This window comes from Sceloporus occidentalis, unplaced genomic scaffold (assembly GCF_023333645.1).
Source record: "Sceloporus occidentalis isolate IW3139 unplaced genomic scaffold, rSceOcc1.0.p SCAF_219, whole genome shotgun sequence".
Lineage (NCBI taxonomy): Eukaryota > Metazoa > Chordata > Lepidosauria > Squamata > Phrynosomatidae > Sceloporus > Sceloporus occidentalis.
Genome location: NW_028317199.1, coordinates 695,880 through 708,037, shown reverse-complemented (window position 1 = coordinate 708,037; position 12,158 = coordinate 695,880).

Below are 12,158 nucleotides of genomic sequence, written 5' to 3'. Positions count from 1 at the left end.
CAAAGTCCATACATGCATGCGCTCACAATGCATTGCCATTAATGGGTTTAAGGACAATCCATTGTCCTTAAGCGGTGAATTATGTTACATTTTTGCATCATTCCTATTTTCTCTGAGACACATTAATGTTAGCCTGAAATCATGTGACGATAGGGTGACAATCATTCTTTTTTACTTCAGCCACAAAAACTTTTTTACATTTTGGTTGAGGAATGGCTGCATTGACAGATCGACTTAATGTATTTGTTTAGTGCGATCTAGTTAATTTATGTCTACGTGGAAAAGCACCTCTTTAATTACCGCCCGTTGAGTGGTTTATTATTTATTTTTTCAAAGAATGAACATACGGTTTGGGTAAAGTGACGAGTTTACTATGACACTTCGAAACAATTAAAAGTAAAATGCTTTTCCTTTAAGACTCTGTTGAAATGGGTGTATGCTGACGCGGCGTTTTTATCATTGATTCCCTTGAAGCGATAATAGCTTGTAACCTTCTGTGGGAGAAATGATGACAGCGCTGGATTCACAAACTACAATTTGAAAGAATTAAAAATTAATGAACTAATAAAAAATATAAGTAAATGATAAAAATGTTAGTTTCATCTCTGGAGAATGTGTTTAGAATCAGCCTTGGAAGCATTTTATGCTTAATTATATTTAGCGGAGGTGTGCCATGAATCTTAACAAGCGGTATGTTTTTCCTGGATTTGTGCGTTTCTTCTGTTTTTGCCGCTTGGCACGTTCGTAAATGTATTCTGCTGAATGTGACACTCTTTGAACTTCATCCCTATTTCTTTTGCACAAACACTGCCCAGAAATAAGCATTTGGTAATATCAGATGTTTCTTTTTCATTCACGTTTTCTCAGCCGGTTTTAAAGGGGGTAAAAATGCTCTACTTTTTTAAGGGACAAAAATGCAAAGTTTGTTGACTTCAATGAACCAAAAATCAGCATTTCACCTAAATATAGTACTAAGTATAGTTTCATTTTCTTAGTGGGTTACCTATTTACTGCGCACACACAGGCATTGGGGGCAGGGCTATAACTTCCAGGGGCAAGTAGGGCAGCTGCCCCTGGTGCTAGAAGGTGAGGCGCCTGGGAGAAATGTCCTTCCAACCCCTTCTGGATGTGACGTCAGCGCGTGCCGAGACTCTGACATTGCCCCAGGTGCCGAGAGCCCTAGATACCGCTCTGCATTGGGAACACGTGCTGAATCGCTCCCATTGTGCCAGGGCCCATTGTGCTCTCTCACGCTCCCTTTAACATAGTGGTGGATTCTACCCTAGGACAGCTAGGCCAAGGACAACAAGTCCAATAGAGCAACAACCCCTGGGCCACATAACTAGAGGCTGAGATCTAATATGGGGTGTTAATGTGGTGTGATATTCTGGCACTCTGACCGAAGATAACCAGTACGGTAACTCTTGGGGTGGCTGGGGGCCATAAATGCATCGCTGTGTTACGGACCAATTTGAGGAAGACTGGCCCTCCAATGTCATCTAGTGCCATAACATCAGCGCATACTGCGCGGCCAGAGAGCTCTGCTCCCTCAGTCCCAGCTGAGTGTAAGCGCCGGGATATGATGTCATCAGACCTGGGCAGCGTGTGAGGAACAAGAGAGAGGATGAGGGGTTGTGTGTCTGAATACGTATGTTAGTGTGTGTAAATATGTTACTGTGTGTGTCTGTGTAAGTATGTTACTATGTGATTAAGTATGTTAGTGTGTGTTTAAGTATGTTGGCATGGGTGTACGTATGTTACTGTATGTCTAAGTATGTTAGTATGTTACTGTGCGTGTCTGTGTAAGTATGTTACTGTGTAAGCATGTTGGTATGTATGTTTGTGTTTGTATGTATGTTACTGTGTGTGTAAGAGGAGCTTGGGGGCCCCTACCAAAAAGAAGGCCCTACGTTTTTTGTTACACCACTGTCCCTAGATCAAAATATCACCCTTCGGTGCCCTGTTGGCGCACTTGCTTCCTAACATAGGTGAAATCTTTGTGGCAGCACCCGCACCAGCTGAGTGCCCTAGGAAGCTACCTGGGCCACCCTGGGCGCTGTATATCATAACTTGCCTAGGGCCTGCCGGCAGATTAATGCAGCCCTCTCTGCTATGTAAAGGGTTAATTTTTTCTGTGTAAGAGGTATAATAAAATCATAACAATAACTGTGCCAGAATTAGCTATGCGCTGTTTCTAACCCGAATTACAGCGCCCAGAGCTGTTGAATTTGCTGCAATTGTAGACAGATGTGAAAATGCCCCATATTTGCTGCTTCTCTGTGCCAATCGAAACAAAGGGAAGAGATCTCTCTGACAGTAAAGCTGCCACCAATTATACGCCCCTTCCTTACACTTAGAATGCGTTTCTTCTATTGATAAGTAATGACATTTAACTAACCAGCTCCCAGCATGCCAACGAATTACATCTCCTCTGCCGTCTCAATGCATGCGACGCATTTTCTGGCCGTGCTCTGGGAGCTGGTTTTAAAAGAAAAATATATTTTTTCCCCTCTTTTGCTTTTAGTATGAAAACGTCATGCACATCGGCGATACTAAATAATAATTAAAATGAATACTAATGTCTGAAAAGAAAATGATTTCATAATATCATTATAATCCTAAACCTTAAATGACACACGTGATGAAACTGCGTGACATCATGTATAGGCATTAAGTATGTCTGACTGCTAGATGGGTGACCAGTATATGTTTGTTCAATACATTTCTCGCCCGCCTGGTTCTCGGGTAGTCAATGGATACATTGTACACTGTATATTTATATTTATATTACAAAGGTACTTCAAGAGACATTCAAATGTTTAAAGGGATGGTCCAGGGTCCCATGCAGTCCCACTAATGCATATTAAAACACTTTAACTCTTTGTGTGGCAGCTACGTACGGGGTGGCTCTGAGGTCCCCTCTCCGAACCCTCATCTGTCATATCGATTAATTAAGTGCATATGGAGTCTCCCTTTAGGAAAATCCTACTTTGTAGAAAGATGCCTTTCTTGCAATATATAGAAAAAAAATGCATTTATTGCAAAATTGCTAATAGCGAAACCAGATGCAAAGCAGCGGTCGGTGTTGCTCTAGGGAGAAATCACTGCGTGAAAGTAAGCTATGAAAAGAAATTGTATGCCCCGCCGTTTTATAGGCATGCAGTATCTGAAAGAGCGATGTGTTGGAAAATATTAGGAGGACAAATGAAGCCGTATTAGAATTTTAACAGGTACCGTATGTCAAATCCGCTCTAGCGCACACGTACTAAATCCATTTTGACAGTAACAACAAAATTGGCTGATGGCCTCTGGGTCAGGAAGGAAGATGTGGAGGTTTAATGCAAATCTAAAACTTCTTAAAGGGGAGTTTATTAGAGCCGCATATAGCTAATGCTTTTTCTTTGGTAATTCCACTTTATGGATGCTGAGATTGGCAGCAGCCCGGGGCAGGATCAGTATTATCTATTGGAAAATCTTAAAGTTCCCTCCTACCATTACAAAGACTGCTTGAAACAACAATCAGCAACAACTTTGGTAAACTATAAGGGATGAATAATTATATATATATAATGAGAAAGGGAAGGTAATATAAGTTTCCCCACTGGCGTAACTATAGGGGGGCCTCTAGGGTGCCCGGTGCGACCCTGCGACCCCTTGTTTCTGTCTCTCTGTGCCAGCTCCTCCGCACTGATCCAGGTCGGAAGGACCCTTTCTAAACTATTTTGAACGGCACAGGGAGACATCAGTAGCGTATCAGTATGCTTGGATGTATAATTATGTGTGTGAACATGGATTTGTAATTGCGTGTGTGAGCATGGATGTGTAATTGTGTGTGTGAGCATGGATGTGTAATTGTGTGTGTTTGAGCATGGATGTGTAATTGTGTGTGTGACCATGGATGTGTAATTGTGTGTGTGTGAGCATGGATGTGTAATTGTGTGTGTGAGCATGGATGTGTAATTGTGTGTGTGTGAGCATGGATGTGTAATTGTGTGTGTGACCATGGATGTGTAATTGTGTGTGTGACCATGGATGTGTAAGGGTGAAATGGAGTATGTGTTAGAATGAATGTGTATGTGTCTTAGTGAGTATTAGTAAGTGTGTGTAATTTGTGTAAGTGTGTTTACATATGTGTGCCAGAATATGTTGGAGGGGGGGGGCAAGGGGCAAAAAAGGCACAGACAAGTTTTGAAGTTGGGGGGCCCTGGACAATTCTCGCAACAGGGGCCTGTGGTTTCTAGTTACGCCCCTGTGTTTCCCTCTGGTATACATACAACGTGGGCTGTTAATCCAATGATAAAATGTAGGGTTCGGAACAGTGACAGATATGCTTTAAATGGGTGGAATTTAGATAAAAATGAAACGTTCAGATATTGTGAGCTGTAAAGAATTTGAATAGGGTTTTTTTCAGCGTAGTCATAACAACTTGTAGATTTACGTATTATTTGGCTCACTGGTGATAAATTTAGGAGGCTTGAATAGTCATTAGAATCTGAATATAGGTTCTAAGGAATAACACTTACATAAATGTACTTTAAACATTGCCGAATCTAAAAATAATTCCATGGGTAGAAAATCAAAGAATTTGTGAAAGTAACATGCTGAAACAAAGTGGGGATGCTTTGTCGTTATGGGATTTGTAAAAAAAAAGATTCTTAATATTCCATTAATCAATAGAACTCCATTACACGAGCTGGTGGGGATAAGAGATTCTCTGAGGGTAGTTATGGGTCTGTAGGCAGTGGCGTCTCCAGCTTTCATATTTAGGGGGGGCACATGGGGGGCCAGGAACCAAAGTATGGGGGCCAATTATAAAACGGTACATATACACTATATATATATATATATATATATATATATATATATATATATATATACACACATATACACACACACGTTAGGCAGTTATTTCTCATTCTTTAATATTAGCCCCTGCTGATGACAATATATAGAAATATTACACCCTGCTTCTGATCTATATTAATATTAACCCCTGCTGCGGATATATATTGATATTAGCCCCTGCTGCGGATATATACTTATATTATACCCTGCTGCCGATATACATAAAAATTATACCCTGCTGCCGATATATATTAATATTTGACCCTGCTACCAGTATATATTAATATTAGCCCCTACTGCCAATATATATTATTAGTCCCTGCAGCCAATATATATATAAACTTAGCCCCTGCAGCCAATATATATTAATATTAGCCCCTGCTGCCGATATATATATAAATACTAGACCCTGCTGCCAATATGAATATAAATACTAGACCCTGCTGCCAATTAATATTAATATTAGCCCCTGCTGCCAATATATGTTAATATCTCCCTCTCCCTCCCAAACTATCCTAACTACCCCCTCTCCCTCCCAATCTATCCTAACTACCCCCTCTCCCTCCCAATCTATCCTAACTACCCCCTCTCCCTCCCAATCTATCCTAACTACCCCCTCTCCCTCCCAATCTATCCTATCTACCCCCTCTCTCCCTCCCAATGTATCCCTATCTACCTCTTCTCACTTCCTATCTACCTCTTTTCACTCTCTAACCCCCTCCTAACTTTCTACCCTCCTCCCCCCCTTTGAAGTTCACTTACCTTGGGCTTGTAGAAGTCCAGCAGCGGGATCGCGAGGTCTCTGTCTTCCTGGTTCTGCCGCAGTGTGCGTGGCTTCATTGCTGAGCGCCGGATATGACATCATATACCGGCGCTCGGCTTGAAATGCCGGCACTGCGACCAAGGCAGAGGCCTCGCGGTCGCGGAAAAGAGTGAGAGGCGCCGAACGGTCGCTGAGAACTTATTCCTCAGCGACCGCTCGGCGCCTCTCTCTCTCTCCTCCGGATCTATTAAAAAAAAAAAAAAAAGACGGCGTTTCAATTGGGGGGGCACACCGGGGGGCACAGCATGATTTAGGGGGGGCCATGGCCCCCTCTGTCCCCCCCCCTGCCGACGCCACTGTCTGTAGGACATCTTCTTGTGGGACATTGGTCCTATTTAAAGACACGACCAGGTGTTAAAAGCATGGTTTAATGTCCCCACAGTCTCAAGAAGGAAGGATACATATTAATGCATTGCGTGAGTATTTTATATGCATTCTTTAAAAGGGTAACAACTCTGCCTTAGCCGGTTGTCCAACAGTTATCGCCCCTGGTTGGCTACTCGAAGTTCAGTTGGACATATAAAACTACAAAGTGCTTGAAACAGCCAGTCAGCATTATGAAAGCACTCTAATGCACTTTCCACACATTTGCACTGTGGGTTCTCATTAGACCCCCTGAGACTTTTGTGGAGCCAGCGCTGGAGCTCCCTGGGAGTAAATATGTCACAAATTGTGATTTACTTGTACACATTGATAACTATTAAAGTCTATGTGGCTGTGTGTTGTTTAGCTTTACTGCCCTCACTTTAAAGAATCCCTTCCAGTTTTTAGATGGAACGGCCAGGGCCACATTGGGGATGGCACTTTAGGAGCAGAGGCCACCGAATGATGTACGTTTGGCCGCCATCCATGTCCACCTGTTTCTATATACACTCTGTGTGGCGATATGTGCGACCCAATCTGGTGCAGCAGCCATAAGTTTGTGGCCATATTGTCTAATGGCCCACCTTCTGCCAGATGACCGGTCTGGGCCTGGCAATCTTCATGGTCTGTATCCAGCTCCAAGTATAATTTCCGGTGGAACATGGCCATTATACATTAAGTTCTGGTGTTCAGCGTTGGCAAATATTGCATAGAGATATAAAATGCATAATATAACTGAGCATCATGGGAGCAGGAGTCCAAAAAGAGCACCAGAAATATCCAAACCCTGCTTCTAGGTATGATAATTTGTTGCCGTCTGTGGAAATCAGAGGTACTTGTTTCTCGTGATCCCAAAGATATGATCAGCTGTACTCACAAAAGACCATCTGTTTTCTTATAAAAGGCAAAATATTCACTTGTTTTATTCATAACAGGGATTTTTCTGCTTCTTACGTTTTACAACAGGCAGTAAGATCATTTCTCATTACATATTTATTGGTGAATAAGAGTGATTTTCTTATTTTCACTGTACCCCTATCTTGAAACAGCGGTGAGTAAAGGGTCTGTGGCAAGGCTTGTGGAAGTCACTGGTGTCTGTGGAATCTTTAGTGAAGTATGTATCGTAAAATTAGATGGCGTCTAGCCATGTCCTGAAGGAATCTGATGATGTATCTGTTATTACACCTTGTGATGAGGTCTCGCACTAGAAGTCACTGTATCACATACCTCCCAGGTGTACCGTTTTCTGTAGGATTGTCACGATTTTGATAACATGCTAGTGGAACAGCACCTTTAATGTGTGGATTGATAGATGCGGGATTGTCTGTTTTATTCATATGTGGTTTTGTATTTCTGTTTCTTTATTGATCCGAGGGGTGGTGGGAGTTGATGTTCGAGCTGGACCGATGCACTTTTCCCTGTATAGTTTGCATCCATATGTTGAATACATCATGTTCAGAGGTTGATACCAATACAAGTGACTCTTAGCTTTTAGGATGGTCCTGCAGAATCATAGAACATGAGACTCATGGAGGGGGCATCATAAGGCGATACTCCTAGGATTAGAGTAACTACTCCAGAGACAGTCTGGTGATATCTTAGGAGCGTTCCTGGCTTTAGAACCAACTATCATGGAATACAGTTGAGTGTTTCAACAGATTTAATCATTTGCCCCATGGATGGTTCCATGTATGGACTAATAAACATGGCCAACAGTGTCAGACTGGGCCAAATTAGGCCGGGACCCAACACCTGGCCTGATCCGTCTTATCAAGAGTGTAGGAATTCAAACCAGAGCAGGAGACTCTCAAACATTCTGTCTTCTGCTGTATTTTGGTCTTCACAAGCACCCATAGCATTCCTACATTTGTTTGTTGTGACCTACCTTTAGTGTCAGACATAACTCCTGCTATTAATCTTCAGACTGAGTAAAGTTTATATAATAGGGATAAAAAAAAATACAGCGCATTAAACATGAATTTCAACAACTGGCCATCTGGCTTTCGATACAAATGGTGTTCCTTCCACTTGGAAATATACATTTCACCGGGTCAAAGAAATAGAGAAACAAAAGGTTTGGATCAAAATTAGCTGTATACAGTCTGAGTGAGTTATATCCCACATTCTTTTGAGAAACACCAGATAACCATCTGTCTATCTGCTCAAACCTCACAAAGTCCCGCGTGTGAATTTTCCACCCAATACCTTAAATTTATCAATTACAACATTACGTGACAATGAAAGAAATCTGAGCGCTTGGGAAAGTTCTGGAAAAACAATATTTCAAATCATTAAAAAAATGGATGTAAGAGTATTTCCAGATTACACAAATAAAGGATGATGGCAGCCAGGCAGAAGATGATGTCTCAATTAAAATGGAATATCAAAACCAAGTAAGGCTCGAAAAGTTATTATCCCAACCTCTTCATAGCCAAGAAGACAGTAGGGTTATTTAATCCCAGGCTGAAGGTCAATTTGTTTCTCTTAAGGGACCAAAGATCTAACATTCTCAACGTGTACAAAGAGTATTATAGTCTATAGCAAGATGTCAAAACCATCTACCTAGAATTATGATTAATACTTAAATCCTGGACTGTTAGGCGTGCTTTCAGAAGAGGGTTAAGGAGCCTTGCCCTTGAAGACGAGGAGTTCCTGATAACCCAGCCGGGGAAATTGTTCCAAGGCCATTCAGATTGGGGTAAAAACATGAGACTCAGGTTGCCTATACGGTCACTCCTATTAGTAAATAGACTCTGCAAAGCCTGAAACCTGAATATTTCAGTGCATTCCTAATGGGTACTCCAAGCAAAATCACTCACCAGCCAGCCCTACTATTTGGATGTCCTATTCCTTATTCAAAAGGGCTGGATTTTTGCTTGTTGGGTTTTGGAGCAAACGCTAAACGCTATAGATCCTCAAAAAGAATCCAGAGTGAGCTGCAGCTTCTGCCTTAGCTCAATTGCGTCTCTCTATGGGCGTTAAACAGAAATATGGATGAAGGAATACTGTACTCGGGGACTGAGCACGTGCACCAGATGCGTGTTCACTTCTAATGTCTCATTAAACCATTGACACGCAGCTGATGTCCAGCTAGAACTGGGGAAGGAGTGTGTCAGCCCCAATTAAACAAATAATGATGGTTATTAGTAAGGCGATAATTGGGGGGGAAATCCAATGACTTACAGGATATAGGCAGTTTTTTGTGATCCCTGTGGTTGTTCATAGTAAATGAGCCCAGTGACAAAGTTGACTTAATGGGCTGTGACAGAGAGGTCACGTAAAAACCCCCGCTCCTCTGAACGTTTTAATAGCTCCAAGTGGCTTTTAAAATCTAGATCTGTAAAATATTTGAAATCATATATTTCACACAATGTTGTGGTATCCATTACAAATGAAGTGGCAATTTGTTCCAACAATAAAAATCACTTGCGTGACTATAGCAGCAGACTATGTTTTGCAATTATAAAATGTTCATTCTTGCCGTACTCAATTGAAGGTAGTTGTGTTTACTTATTGGGTACACATATGGCAGGGTTCCGAGGTGTGCTACAGGAGGATACATTGGGGTGACCTCTGGGAGTTACTATAGCTCTCTTGGTGAACCCGTTATATTTAGATCCCAAACTTGCAGGATTTCTCCACGAAAAACAGAGCGAAAAATTATTTACAAGCAAAAATGCGCCCAGATGGTTGAATGTTTGAAGTGTGACCACTAATTTCTCAACACAATCAACACAACACACGCTTTTTTTTTTTTAGGAAAATGTGATTTTTATGAAAACCAGATCAATTACAGTCCCAGAAAAAAAGTTTGACTTAAATGTACAATAAAATAGCTCAAACATTATACAAACACACATTACAGACGTATAAAAGGGGCCATACCCGACGTCTTACACATAGAAAGGGTCATTTGTGCTACATTTCCAAACACTTCTAATGATACCATCTAAATATATATCATCTGGTCACATACTTGTCCTGAAATTACAGACGGCTACCGCATTCTTTGGCTCAGACTGGGAATTAAGAGTCCACGGGTAACAAAGACGCCGCTGACGGCTGTGACGTAGTACACAGGGTAGAAAATACTCTACTTTCTGGAGACGCGCACAATCGAGACTCTTCACAAAAGGGTGAGATTAGCAAGAGAAATCCAGAGGGGAGAAAAACAAGGATCCAGCTGGATTTCTTGAACCACCTTCAAAGGAAAACGTATTCTTTTTTTAAAGCGTTGTAAACAAATTCACGAGTCGCAAGAAACATATACTTATTTTAAAACGTTCCTGAATACGACGTTTAAATGCCTCCGCAGTGAACTTGAAAGGGGTCTTGTGGATAATTTCTTTTAGACCTTTAAACTAGTTATTACATGGGAGCACCCGCTTATCTGCTAAATGTATCTGTACCGCGCAAGAGACTGCTTATTAAGTAAACATGTTGCATAGTTTTGGCAACAAAGCCGTTTTGAAGCTTGTATTACCATCTGGCAAGATGAGGCTACCGCACCTATCATTCTCAGCCAACCTCTTATCTGGTTATAGGTCATGGGAGTTGTGGTTTTTGTATATTTGTGGGAAGGGTGCACATGTATCCCTCTCCTGAAATAATGCCAGTGTACCATATAATAAACTTAAAATAGAATGTCTGGGTCCAAATCACCATAGAAAGCTTGATTGAGCAAGGAATGCTGTACAAGCCCCATCACCAAGCAGGACGGTGAGAATGGTGAGCTGGGGTTTGGCATCTATCACAAGATAACCAATAATTGAGGCGTCTTAATAGTGATTTCATTATGCATTATAAAGGGCCATCTCTGGCATGTTCGCCTACAAGAAGGGCTGAGCTGGCCATGCATAATGTATAGTTCAGTTAGCGACTTATTAGCGAGGTCAGTGAGCTTAAACTCTCTTAAAAAACGCCTGCTTTGGTGATTTAACCCTAAAAAAAAAAAAAAAAACAGATAAAATTCAAAATGTATCGGCTACCTGAAATCAAAAGCCTGCAGTCAAGCATTAGACACGTTCTGTTATCGCTGTGCCGATAAGTTCAATGTCGGGACAGAGAACAAGAAATGGTTGCCTGGGCTTCTGGGTCTTATCACAAATTTAACTGCAGACAGGAAGAGAAAAGCTCCTTCTATGTCCATGAAAACAGCCTGGAATGAACCGAAGTCTCCAGCAGCTTGGAGTGGAGGTGGAGTGCCACAGACAGGGTCCTAATTAATGCTCCAGTGTGGGGCCACCAGCCGGATACGCCTGGCCGCACGTTACATTGTTATGCTCGTGTAGCTTGTGACCGGGTATATGCAGCTGGTGGCCCCACACTGCAGCACTCCATATTGGAGGTGCTGTTGGACAACGGCCCACTGGGCATCTGCCCAGTGTGCCAGATGGCCAGTCCGGAGTGGCTATTCAGGTAAGGCGGGCAGGTGGCCCTATCAACTTCCAAGGCTAGGTAGCCCATCTAGTGCAAGCCCTGCCTTCTGACACACTTGCCAGAAGAACATGGTGGGGGTATGCCAAAGATTAAAACATATGTTCAATGTTTGGAGGCAGCCAGAGGCCATCATAATAAGATTGCGTCATATGGTAGATAAGATTTGGCTACATTAGGGTCCTAATGTCAGGTTCCCATCCACCTTGTTACTCTACCAACGACTACCAACGTGGTGAGATATGAATCACCCCAATGGGTTGGATCTGTAAATAGACATAATGACAATAGTAAGCGTTGTTTGGCTGTGGTGTACAACAACACAATGAGAACGACACATGCTTGTCGAGCGACTCTTGTGTTCACAACACACTCAATGACCCACAGTCAGTGCAACAAATCAAGAATCGGTTTTATTAAAAGAAAAATATGCTCCAAAAAGCTCTCTAGGTAGTTTGAGGAGTCCAGTATTTTCATTGTAACCTTTCAGGGAAAAAAATTGTTCTCCGAGTGTCCAGGAAAAAAAGAGGACATGTAACGTCACCATAAATGTACAACCTAGCATGTTCTTTATAGGTCCGTTGGTGCACATCTTAAATGGATTCCCTTAATTCGAGAGTACAAGATGATGTCTTTTGGCAAGAATGCAAACACCTTCCAACAACAACCTTCCAAACTGTGTCCGCGGTCA